The sequence below is a fragment of the Callorhinus ursinus genome, unplaced genomic scaffold, assembly GCF_003265705.2.
Source record: "Callorhinus ursinus isolate GAN/ISIS: 27379988/994484 unplaced genomic scaffold, GSC_fseal_2.0 scaffold7, whole genome shotgun sequence".
NCBI classification, from domain to species: domain Eukaryota; kingdom Metazoa; phylum Chordata; class Mammalia; order Carnivora; family Otariidae; genus Callorhinus; species Callorhinus ursinus.
The window spans coordinates 19092902-19106601 of NW_027397069.1; the positions used below are offsets into that span (position 1 = coordinate 19092902).

The window sequence follows — 13700 nt, forward strand, 5'->3', positions numbered from 1 at the left end:
CCACACTGTAACACTCTACGGTGGTAATGGAGATACAGCTCTTCACTTAATGGCTCAAAATAAAAGGCGATATAAAAGGAATTAACCTGCACATTAACACATTAACAATTATATTTGGACATATTGATGTGACTTTTCAAAGTGTTATTTTAGGCTTTTTTCATTTATGTTTTTAAACAGGAGAATTAAAGATTACACAGTAAGTATGTGTTCACATGTAATGAAGTGAGTTCATCACATCAGTATTTTCAAGGCTAAATCCCATACTTAAGGAAGACTGTTCCACTTTAATCCATTTGAAATGTTGAATCAAAATATATAAGTAAATCTGCTCATTGTGAGGGATGAATAATGTATATTTTGAATGCCACTTCTTAGCAGCATGAGAACAACATTCCATTTTCTGCAGTCATAACTCAATTTGATGATATCCATGCCTTCTTCTCAGACATTGTGGGAATACACATTTGGAGGCATGCTGACTAAAAAGCTAGCATGAATAAACCCAGCCAAGCTAGACTCCAGAAAATATGTCAGAACATCTACCTGAAATTTTGGCATACAATTATTTAGTTGACATATCTAAAGGTCAAGTAAAATGTGAAGAATGCATAAAAGAAACAAATATAGCAGGAAAAAAGCACTGAAGTTTTTTTTTTACTTAAAGTATTAAGAGCAGATAATATACCAAGCATCTTACTGGGTAAGGAATAAATCATAATAGATATTTAATTAACATTTTCTGTAATTAACATTTTCTAAGATTAGAAATTAAAAGATATAGAGTTTACTTGTATATTTAGGAGACAAATAGCCTGAATTTCAGGAAAATGCTCATGCCATTAATGTGAATATAATGGGAATCAAGTAACTGTTAACAATGCTCATTTTGTAGTTATTTGTACATCTGCAATGTCCATTTGTATAGTCTTATTCATATTGGAGACACGTATCAGATCACGTTAGGTAAGCCTTTCTGAATCCAGTGAAATTATGTGAAATATAACAAACAATTTTGTGATTTAAGGGTCAAAATTTAAAAACATCCTATTTATATATATATTTTTTTTATTATCAGTCAAAATTCACTACTTCCTCTCTAGCTCATTTATATAAAATTAATGGAGCCATGACTTACATGCTAATAATTATATAATTGAATCTGAGTTTTAGGCTAAATTTGCTGATGTAATTTACAATTTCTTTAGATATTCAGATTATTTTAATCAGCTAAAAAGACCATATCTGTCATACATTATTAGCTAAAAGTTTTTTAGTGAAATAGCAAAGATAATCAGTGGATCAACTTTATCTCATTTTTAGAGTATAATATGTACATGTTTCAATCATGTTTGAGTATAAGGAATATGATATAATAAATACACACATGGGCATCTGGATAATATATACATTGATCTATACTAGAAAATATTTTCTTATATGGCATCACTGTTGGTACATTAACTTCTCACTTTATGGATGATGATACTGAAGTACACCAATATCAGAAGGTAGTAAATGACTGACATTAATCTATATCTAACTGATATTTAGTACATATTATGACTTAACTATTAGGCTAGATGGGAAAAGGAGAGGCAAACATGTTCCCAAATTATTAACTATCTAAAAAATAGTCAATTCCCATTAAATGTAACAAAATGATTTGATAGAGATGGTTGTAAGGTTTATAGAAAAAGGACTTAGCTAAGAAAGGTGTGGGGTTTGGGAAGTCGTACAAGCAAGTACTTACTTGCCTAGAATAGAGAAAAATAATAGGCAGGGAACTGAAAATTGTTCAGTTTTATTGGATCTTAGAGTATTAACAGTTAAGACATGAAGTTGAAGAAATAAATAGGGGCCTAAAAATGAACAAGGATACAGGAATTTGATTTTTGCTTTGTGTACCTGGTAGTTGAAAAATTTTAAGCAAAAAAGTAATAAAATGTGATTTTATCTTTTGAATGATTTACAATTATGAAAATGATTCATGGGATAGGAAATGAACTTGAGTGTATACAAGATGGATAGTAGAACAGATTAGAAGGGCTTGGAGATATTCAGAAAAAAAATCAAAATAGAAAGAAAAATGATTAACATTTCAGACCTACGTAGTGACTAATTGTCAACAAAATAATTTAGGTGAAAATATTCCACTTATTATTAATAACCTTTCTCTATGCTACCCTTCAACATCTCTTCTAACTTTCAACCTAATTTGGACATATGGGCATTCTTTTCACCTACCTACATATAAATTCCTTTCTATATATGTATATATGACTATTATTATTCTTTGTAAAAATTCATTCTTATTTCAAGAGGCTGTCTCTTGTTGGCTGATAACATAGATTTTGTATATGATCATCATAGTTTTTTTTTGCTCAATCATACGGCATATCTAGATGATACCATTCTATTTCAATTTTTACAATACTTTTATTTTGTCACAGTTAATTTTAAAACTTGATTAAATTTGAACCTTTAAGTTTCAAAAATAATTATTTTCATTTTTATGGGAAAAGGGATAGCTAAACCTCCTCATCTAAACCAGATTTCCAAGCCATTGGTTTGCATAAATAACTATTCAGACCCCTTGTGATTAAAAAAAAAATTAAACTATAACTCAAAGTGAATTAGTATTTTGGTATATTCTGACGGTTGTTTTGAAGATTCAATTAATGATGTAAAATGCTATGTGAGGGGCGCCTGGGTGGCTCAGTCGGTTAAGCATCTTCCTTTGGCTTGGGTCGTGATCCCAGAGTCCTGGGATCGAATAACACATCGGGCTCCTGAGCAGGGAGCCTGCTACTCCCCCTCCTGCTTCCCCTTCTTGTGTTCTCTCTCTCTCTCTCTCTCAATCTCTCTCTCTCTCTCGCTGTCTCTGTCAAATAAATAAATAAATAAATAATAACAAAATAAAATGCTATGTGAATAGAAAGGAAATATAGTCTGCCCATATATTTTAGCCTTTATGGGTTTTTTTTTTTTTTTTTTTTTTACTTTAAGGATATTGTCTCATTATAATTCAAAATATTTCTGAGAAGTGAAACATTATTATAGATTCAATAGCTCACGTAAACTTACAATGAATCGTCTTTATATTCCAAAAAATATCTTTGTTATTATGTTCTTGAAGAAAGCAAATGCTTTAGTTGCCATATTTTCATTGTTTCTATAATTCCTTCTCATTAGCTCATGGGCTCAAACTCAAAACTGAACTGAATGAATGTTTTTGGTGAAAGTTCACCCTGTAATGTGGCAACAAGTGTTACAAAAGCAAGCAATTAAGAGGTAGAATAGTGTTTTTGTTTTGTTTGTTTTTTAAATTTGGGGTTATTTATTTATTTTTGTTTTTTAACTTGAAGGAACTCTGTGGTTATTTAGTCATTTTTCTCTTCTTCTATTTCTGTAAATGGGAAATAAATGACTCTTACTCACTTCATATTATACAGGTAGTTTGTGTCATAGTTATGATGAGGATCCAGGTCTTCTGGTCTTAGTCAATACTTTGTTTCATTATGGTTGTTGAGAAAAAAATTGTTTCTTTACATTTTACCAGGAGGACCACATCCTTCCAGGCTTGTCGGTATCAAACTGCTGCTATGTGGCTGAACTATGACTAAGTTATAAGAGAGAAATAAAATAAAATTAAGCTCAGACAGTTTTATAGAGTTTGTTTCTATTTGAATGGAGGAACAAAAATGAACATTGACCCATTTCTATCATGCTTGCCAAGTTCCCCTTATACTGTACTGACAATCATCAGTCACTTTGTCAGAAATGTGCCAAAGATTCCAGTCATTCATGTAGCACTGCACCATAATACATACTGTTTAAGTCATGCATTAAATCTATCCCAGAGCTCTAACCTTAAATCCATTTTGTACTTAGCTGTCTGTGAGTGACAAGGCTAATTGGTTCACTGTCTTGTATAAGGTTACTTTGCTGTAGTCAGATGATGGATTTCTGAAATCGTCAAGCTGGGAAAGTTAGTTCTTTATTTTTTACCTTCCTACACGTCTTGAATGTATTCTTAAACACTCCTATAAAGGGGCACAGCCTCTTTATATGAACATCACCATTGTGAGTGCCTCGAAGAATCTATATTTTATCCTACTTGAGAAATCCTGGATTAGGATATATCAGAATGATATAATTTTTTGACTATGTATGATGGGTGTCAAAATAATCAGATGAACATGAAAAATAACAGTAAAACTGTTATTTGACAATCTTCACAAGTGTATGAACCAGACTCTATTCTATTATGCACATCATGTTTACTGAATTCAGTCTCCATATTATTAAAATTGTTCCTTCCCTAGTTTTCAAATTTGTGTAGTCACTCCACTGAAAATTTAAAGAGATATAAACATCTTTAAAAACCAATAATAATAAAAGAGTCTAAGCATTGAAAAAAAAACTGTCTTAGTTCATTCACCTGGTAGAAAAACACTATGGAAAACAGCACAGAGGCTGCTCAAAACACGAAAAGTAGAAATGCCATATGATCCAATAATTCCACTACTGGGTATTTACCTAAATAAAATTAAAACACTAATTTAAAAAATATATGTACCCCTATGTTTATTGCAGCACTATTTACAATGGCCAAGATATGAAAGCAGCCTAAGTCCATCGATAGATGAATTGATAAGGAAGAGGTGTGTATACACACACACAGGTATATTACACAGCCATAAAAAAAGGATGAGATCTTGTCATATGTGACAACATGGATGGACCTAGTGAGTATTACAATAAGTGAAGTAAGTCAAATTGAGAAAGACAAATACCATATGATTTCACTAATATGTTGAATCTAAAAGGAAAAAAATGAATAAACAAATAAACAAAAAGCAGGATCAGACCTATGAATACAGAGAACAAACTGATGGTTGTCAGGTGGAAGAAGGGTGGGGGGACAGAACAGGTGAAGGGGAGTGAGAGATGCAAGCTTCCAGATGTGGCATGAATACGTCATGGGGACAAAAAACACAGCATAGGGAATATAGCCGATGATACAATGACACAACAATAGATACAATGATACAACAAATAATGTTGTATGGTGATGGATGGCAGCTACACTTGTGGTGAGAATAGCATAATATATGGAGAATTTGTATCAGTATGTTCAGATCAGTTCACGTCACAGTGAACGAACATCCATCTTCAGCCCGGGGAATGAAAATGCAAAAATGATGCACTTCCTAAGCTCTATGTACTCACCTCAAATGCATCCATAGTTTGTGCTTCTCAATATATTTTTATATTTTTTACATGTGGTTACTCAATAACTAGAAAATGAATGAGTCTCCTAAATAAACATTTATTGTAGCTCACCTAAGCAGTCATGTCTTTATCCTGCTTACCTCTAGAAAACAAGATGAATTAGTTCCTAGTCTATGATCCAGCAATCCCATTTCTGGGTATATATCCGAAGGACATGATGTCAGTATCTCAAAAAGATATCTGCACCCCTATGTTTATTACAGCTGTATTCACAGTAGTCAAGATATGTAAATAACCTAAGTGTCTGTCAACTGATAAATGATTTTTTAAAAAGGTAATGCAGAAACACACACACACACACACATACACAAGAATATTATTCAACCTTTAAAGTGAAGAAATTCTGCATCTGTGACATGAATGAAACTGAAGGCTCTCATACTAAATAAATTAAGTCAAATACATATTCATAATCTCACTTATATGAGGTATCTAAATGGGTAGTCAAACTCACAGTCTTAATGACCTGAATCACTAAATATGTATAAGTTAATTTACTTTATGAGTAAATGCTACTGTTGCCATGTTACCAAATGTTACAGGAGAAGGAAACTGAATATCAAAATTGTTAAATTTGTCCTTCCACATTGCTAGTTGCCCAGTAAGTTCAACAAGCTTATTGATTATGTTTGCAGTATTTTTACTAACATATTAAATTGGAGTAAGATTCTTATGTGGATTCTGTAATGTACTATCTATGAAATCTTCATAAAAGTAATTTTACATATAGAAGCCATCTGATCCAATAATTTAGCACAGGCTAAATTTCTAAGGATGTAAAGATGAGTAGACCATGCCCACGGTCCTCCTCTGGAGGTATACAAAGTAAACAGAAGATTATAACGCATTGTGATTAGCTCTAAGCTGAAGTAAGTATGGAGAACTAAAGATATTCAATCTCTAGAGTAGTTGGAGTCTGGAAAAAATTACCTGAAGTTAAGATTTCCCAACTGAAGTGATCAAGATGTCCCAAGATCCTATAGCAGAGTATGAAAGTTCTATCTAAAGTAGTTAGGGGCTCCATAACACTCTATGGAAAGTAGCTGGTAACACAAGAAGAAACATGAACAGTAAGTAATAAATAAAAGAATAATGAAATATATGTTGATAAAAGGTCAAAAAAGAAAAAAATATGTAATTTTTGTTTCAAGACAGAAATAATAACCGTGTAATAAATGAACTATTTCTTTAAATATTTTCTCTACAGAAGAATGCTTAATAATGTCCTTTCCTTTATCATTTACTCTATAGAAATATGAGATACATTATTCTTTTTAGAGTTGCAATTATTCATGTTCAGAATATTTCTCTATTACTCTCTGTGTATACGTTTCCAAGATGCTATACATTCTTATTCCAGAAATAGGGACTTTTAACAATTCCTATGTAAAAATAAATGATGAGTAGCTTATCTAAGTTCTTAAAATAATGAAATATAAGAAGAAGTCTCTGCATGGATAAACTTTCTTTTTTTTAAATATTTTTCAATTGACAAAGGCACCTGGGTGGCTCAGTCAGTTAAGCATATGCCTTTGGCTCAGGTCGTGATCCCAGGGTCCTGGGATAGAGCCCTGTGTCAGGCTACCTGCTCAGCGGGGAGTCCGCTTCTCCCTTTCCCTCTGCCCCTCCACCCCCACTCATGCTCTCTCTTGCTTACACTCTCTCTCAAATAAATAAATTTAAAAAAAATCTTTAAAAAATTTTTTTCAATAAGCAAATCTATTTTATTTAGTTATGTTGTCATATTAAATTATTACAAGTGTTTTTTTAATATTTATTTATTTCATAGAAAGAGAAGGAGAGAAGGGGGAGGAGAAGAGGGAGAGGGAGAGAGAGAATCTCAAGCAGACTCCCCGCTGAGCATGGAGCCCAACTGGGGGAGGGGGTTGATTTTGACCCTGAGATCATGATCTGAGCCAAAACCAAGAGTCAGACACTAAACCATTTGAGTCACCCAGATGCCCCAATTAATTGCAAGGTTTTAAACAACTATATATGAAGACTGAAATATACTCAGAGAGGGGGCATACTAAATTCCACAATATAAATGAAGTTTTCTTCTGTACTCTCTATACCAGGAGTACCAAAACAGAAAAGCATGGCTTTAAAAATGCAAAGGAACTTGACAAAACAACTTACTGTTTAGCTTATAAATTTTATAAGCTGCATTAGATGGAACAATTTATTTATGTACTTGCTCACATTCATATTAATCTATAGTGGAATTCAAAAACATAAAATCAGGCTTGGAATTATTATTTTTTTCAGTTTCCTACAGCATCTGTCAAACTAGTCAAGTATAACAAGATTAGAGTATATACAGAAGTCATCATAAATGTATCTGTTATTGAAGCTGATAAATGAAATTCTTTGCCCCTTAAAGAAACATGTAAGGGATATCAGAATAGTCTATTTATTGCTTTTCATGGAATATATTTAAAATGTTCAAAATTATTGAAGACCATCTCAATCAATGCCAAGACATGGAAACTTATTTGGGGTTGTTGGGTTTTTTTAATGAGAAAAAGTTAATATTATCAAATCATATAATTGTAAAAATAACATTTATTGGCCCTTTCCAGTATATAAGCATTAACACTAGAAACTCAAGTCTATTTATAGATACCTGCACTTATTAAAACAAGGTCCTTGAAAACTAGACGATAGTTATTCTTGTTTTCCTAACAGTATAAGGACAGAGTGATGACCATTCAGTTTATGAAATAAAACTAATTGTGTAGGCTCCCTCTCTCCCTCCCTCCCTCTCTCTCTTTCTCCGTGTGTGTGTGTGTGTATACAGATATAACTGAAGAGAAGAGAGTTATTCAGTCACTTTAAAAGACAAAAAATCGACTGAACATGTTTAAAAATACATATTTTGTGGTAAATATGGAGAAAATAAAACAACAAACTTAAAACAAGTACAGTAATCATGTTGCTGGCAATAGTCACCAATTTACTGGTATGATAAGAAAAGACCTATTTGTTTAACTGGTTACTGACAGGTAATGGTATCTAGGTTATGGTGACATCTAGGTTATGGCGCAATTTACTTAAGAGTCATTTGTTGAAAAAGAAAGTTCGGTAAAATGCTGACATGCAATCCTATTAGGTTGCTTTATTTTCTATTCTGAGGCAATATGAGGTGAACTGGTTTGAAGAGAGCCAAGGAACAACACAAGCAGGATGTTGGTTTGAATATGAAGCCAGTCCTGTTTGGTTTTATAGCCTGGTATATTTTGAATGTAATATATTTTTTTGAGATGTTCTTTATTTATTTATTGATTCATTCATTCATTCATTTATTCATTTATTTATTTATTTGAGAGAGAGAGCGAGCGTGCGCACACAACCAGGCAGACCAGCAGGCAGAGGGAGAGGGGGAGGCAGTCTCCCTGCTCAGCAGAGAGCCTGATGTGGTGCTCAATGTGGGGCTTGATCCCAGGACCCTGAGGTCATGACCTGAGCAGAAGGTAGACACTTAACCTACTGAGCCACCCAGGCGCCCCTGAGATAAATTTTTTAAATAGACAGAAATAGTTGTTATAAATTTATTTACGTGGATACCTTTAGTTTCATTGTCATACTTAACAATAAACTATGTTCTAACTAGAGCTCAGGGTTTATTTTAGATATTGGAGTGAAGATTTATTAAAGATAGATTTTATCCTTAAACATTGCATTTTGATCCCCTTGTATATTTATGTGTATTAAAATATTGTTCACTAAATGTTTTGCACTCATTTGCTATTATATAGCCAAGGCACTTATTGGAATTATTGTGATTTACTCAGGAAAATGGCATGGGGCATGGAAAATTATTATTTTTCCTTTCTGGGTAATTAAATTACTGTTTTCCACTATTAATTTATTTTTGACTTCCATTTCTGTATAACAAAAATAATTGTTTTATTTGTGTGGCATTAATTTGATTTTGTTGCTAAACAAATTTGGTTAAATGTAAAATAAAGAAAATGAATTGAAAAAATATTTTATGTATACTCAACCAATTTTAAGACTAGATTTTTGTTTGTTTTGTTTTTGGAACATGGGAGGCAACTTCAAGTTAACTCCTAATTTAACAGGACTCAAATAATCATTGATCCCATTCTTGCTTTTTTTTTTTTTAAGATTTTATTTATTTATTTTTTGACAGAGAGAGGCACAGTGAGAGAGGGAACACAAGCAGGGAGAATGGGAGAGGAAGAAGCAGGCTCCTGGCTGAGCAGGAAGCCCGATGTGGGGTTTGATCCCAGGACCCTGAGATCATGACCTGAGCCGAAGGCAGATGCTTAACGAATGAGCCACCCAGGCGCCCCCCCTATTCTTGCTTTCTGCTATATAAGATACTGCAGGATAATAATCACTCATATCTCCTGCTCTTGATCTGGAAGTGTACATTTAGCCAACATTTCTTTTAGCAAGAAGTTATATATACAGTTTACTAAATCTTGTCCCAAAGCTGGCTTGTTATTGTATCTTTGGCTTTTTAGTTCACATGGTTATGTTTTGTGGGTTTTTTTTTTTTAAGATAAATATATTGTGACCTTATATTTATCATTCGCATTATCGACCTTACAACTGTGTATCTTTAACCAAGCCAAATTTAAGTTCTCAAAAACCACAAAAATAATTACTTATTTGCTTTTTCTTGCAACCTGCACAATAGTATCACATGCTTCATAGTAGCAATAGATAGAAGCCAAAATATTAGTTTATGTAGTAGAAATAAAGAACTCTTCATGATATCAGAGAAAAGGGTATATCACTCTTCTCTGAAAAATCAAAAATGTACAATAAATCCAAATTTCCTAAAGAAATTACTATGGTCTGGAAAACTGGAGAAAACAAAATTCTCAGGTCATTTTATCATAGGAAAAGGAATACATCTTGAGCCTTTAGAATATGTATTTTGAACAGGGAGCATATATTGATTTCTAAATGTTTTATTTAGACTATGTGCACTTAATAAACTTAATATATTTTAATTAATATACCTGAGGTTTTTAACGTGTTAAAATTTCATTTCATAAGTTCATAGGAATATTTATGGAGGCAAAAATATTAGTTACATTAAGAGAGATATGGAAACAATTCATTATTACAAAAAATGGTGATTAGAAAAAAATCAAATGATTATCCTGCCTCTCTTTTATAGATTGTACCTAGGGTAACCACATGTGATTAAGACTCTATCTCTTTATAAAAGCATAGGAGTATAAAAGTATTATAGGAAATAAGAAGGTTACCATTTTGCAAGCCCTCATGAATTAATGGAACAAAGAAATAATCATCAGTGGTTTTGAATATCACTAAAAGAGAGACAATAAGACATTATGTTCAACATAATGGAATTTTATAAAATCATCTTTGAAAAATCCTTGCCAAAATATTAAACCTGAATTTATCTAGACACTGGATTTAACTATTAATTTACACACTTCAGGAGAAGAACATGTAAAACGACTACTGGGATGTAAGCATCAAGAGCCAGACTGTATATATTATTAAAGGAAAAGTATTTCTCCCATAAACATACTTTTTAAAAAATGTGGGTGAGAAAATCTATACAAAATAAAAGATACTTAAGAAGCCAAAATAACCAATTAAAATTTATAACCTTTGTTTGTCAATGACTAGACAAAGTGTGACAGGAAAGGCTCTATGTTAAGTTTTAGGTGTGTTAATGTTATTGTGGCAATGAACTGAAAAAAACCTTCATTAAAAATAGTTTCTGAAATACTTACAATTACATAGTGTTAAAATTTGTTTGAGTTACCTGAAGTGGGGAGTGAATAGGCAAAGGCATAGATGAGAAAAGATTGTCTGTATCTCGAAAATTATTGAGGCTGAAAGACTGGCATATGAAGATTCATCATTATGCCATTCTATTTCATATATATTTGAGATACACCATAATATAGGTAAACATTCTAGAAACATAGATATTTCTATAATGCTAATGAGAAGCCATTCAATGAGAAATGCATTTTGAATTGCCTCTCTTTCCCAGCAGTTATATTATAACTGTATTCCTTTGTATTTCAAAGTTACAGAGCATGTTAATTAAATCTAATTTAAAAGTTTAAAAGTTAGACAATTAATTAAATTTTGGCCTTAGCTGGCATAAAAGCTATCCAAAGTGTCAATCAAATTTTGTTCCACTGACCAGCTCCGGTGTTTTTGGGAAAGAGGAGCTGAAGTGGCTGGTTGGAAGGGTTATTTTATCAAATTTAAGGATGCTCAATCAGATATAACTATTTGGCTTTGGACAGTCATCCTTTAGATCTCTCTTCAAAATTTTTATCTTCATGTCTATTTTCATTTTAAACCACTTGCAAGTACAACATTTGTGTTTATATTTTCTCTTTATATTTCCCTCCAAGAACAATTGCTTTGACTTATTCTAATTCCATAAATAGAAAAGTAACACTGTCTATAACCATTCTTTAAAAATTTTCCAGTGCTATGCTTATAACTGAACATTATTTTCTTCAGTTTATCTCAGATGGATATTATAGAGAAAATTATTATAATTTATATAAATAACCTAAAATATATGTGATAGGGTATTGGAGCTCATTTGTACTTTTTAGACCATTAGAATTGCATCATTTTTCTTTTATAGTTAAAACTCATTACCATATCTTTATAGAAAAAGAGAAGCCAAGTATTAAATTCTGCCTTATAATTCTAGTGAGCTATGACTTCAATCTAGTTAAGAATATTAAATTTAACTGCCTTTAAGACTACTGCAGTAATATATATGATATATTATTTGGCCACTTTAATGAACTTCTTATGAAATAAAAGTCACTTGAATTTATTTGCAAGACACTATTAAAGCAAGATCCACATGCAATTAGGTGTATATTGGAAGTTTAAATTTTGACCCTGTCAAACAAAATGGAAAAGTTTTATTGGGAAACACTATTCAAGAACAATAAAAAATATTAAATTCTCAAAACCTAACTTAACCAAACAAATGGGAATACATGTGTTAGATAAATGTGGGAAGTCATCACTGCATGATACTGAATGATTGATTCCCTATCTCCTAATTTGTATAGACATGTGTGATAGTTAAATTACTGGAAGCTTTCTGATTTTCAAATATTTGATAAAAATAAATACATAAAAGAGTTCCTTGGGGCGCCTGGGTGGCTCAGATGGTTAAGCGTCTGCCTTCGGCTTGGGTCATGATCCCAGGTTCCTGGGATCGAGCCCCACATCTGGCTCCTGGCTCAGCGGGAAGCCTGCTTCTCCCTCTGCTTCGCCCTGGTTGTGCTCTCTCTCTGTATCTCTGTGTCTCGAATGAATAAATAAAAATCTTAAAAAAAAAAGAAAAGAGTTTCAATGAGTGCATTAGTATTTATGAGCTTCATAGAGGGTAAAACTATTTAAATCCCTTCCCAAATTATGATCAGAATGAGAAATTTAATTTCTCTGCTATTATATGTTTAATTATATTTGAGTAGTATAGGAAATAAGTTTTCAGAAAAATTTAAAAGGTATATGGAAGACCAAGAGTTACATTTTATAAACAAAATAGCTGTGCAGATCTTTTGACAACTCTAATTTATGTAGACATATTTTTCAAAGCCTACCCCAAATACTGAAATTTGCATGTGGTGTGGAATCTTAGAGATTAGAAAACATCAGAAACACCTCATATTTAATGTCAGGTGAGGTATAGTATTCCAAAACGAATGCATAGTTTTTAAAACATTGATTAAAGATTTTGTTTGGAACAATGTCAATAAACTGAGCTAAATTTTTATGTATACAGAAGGAATTCTATGTTCCTATTTTAATTAGCAATAATCACACCTCAGATAAACCTCACTGGCTACGATACTGCCATAGCACAAAGCTTCTATTTTCCTATTTTAGAACAATAAATGGCATGATACCTATCCTGAAGTTTACACCATGAACTATTTAAATTTTTTATAGTTATTATATAACCAAAATGTAGACATGTTAAGAATTCCAAGTAATTATAGTCGTGTTAAGAATTTCAAGAAATTGTGGCATAGAATTAAACCAGCTATTAGGTATATTCTTTTCCAAAGCAAGTGTACATAGATTATAATAGTATTTAGTATGCAATAAACACAGTAATAAAGACAAAAATATGTATTATGATAATGAATTAGTAGTAGTAGTAGATCTCCGCTGCAACTATTCTATGAAGTATAAAACCTTAAGCTTTAACATGTAATATTACATGTTAATAGGGAAAAATTACAAGATTCCAGGAATCACCAAATAGATGTTATAGATACTAAACACAGTAAATGAACTACAAAGTGGGCTCTTATGACACCAGCATTTTGTTGTTCATGCTTTTGTCCTTTTCTGTGATTCCCTTTCCTTTACAATGAGAAAGATCCATGACT

General features: G+C 32.0%; 1 pseudogene; it reads right to left on the minus strand.

Moving 5' to 3' along the window:
• Window positions 1-13054: 13054 nt before the first annotated feature.
• LOC112826999 (U4 spliceosomal RNA) lies at window positions 13055-13173 on the minus strand (annotated as a pseudogene).
• Between the last annotated feature and the right edge of the window lie 527 nt (window positions 13174-13700).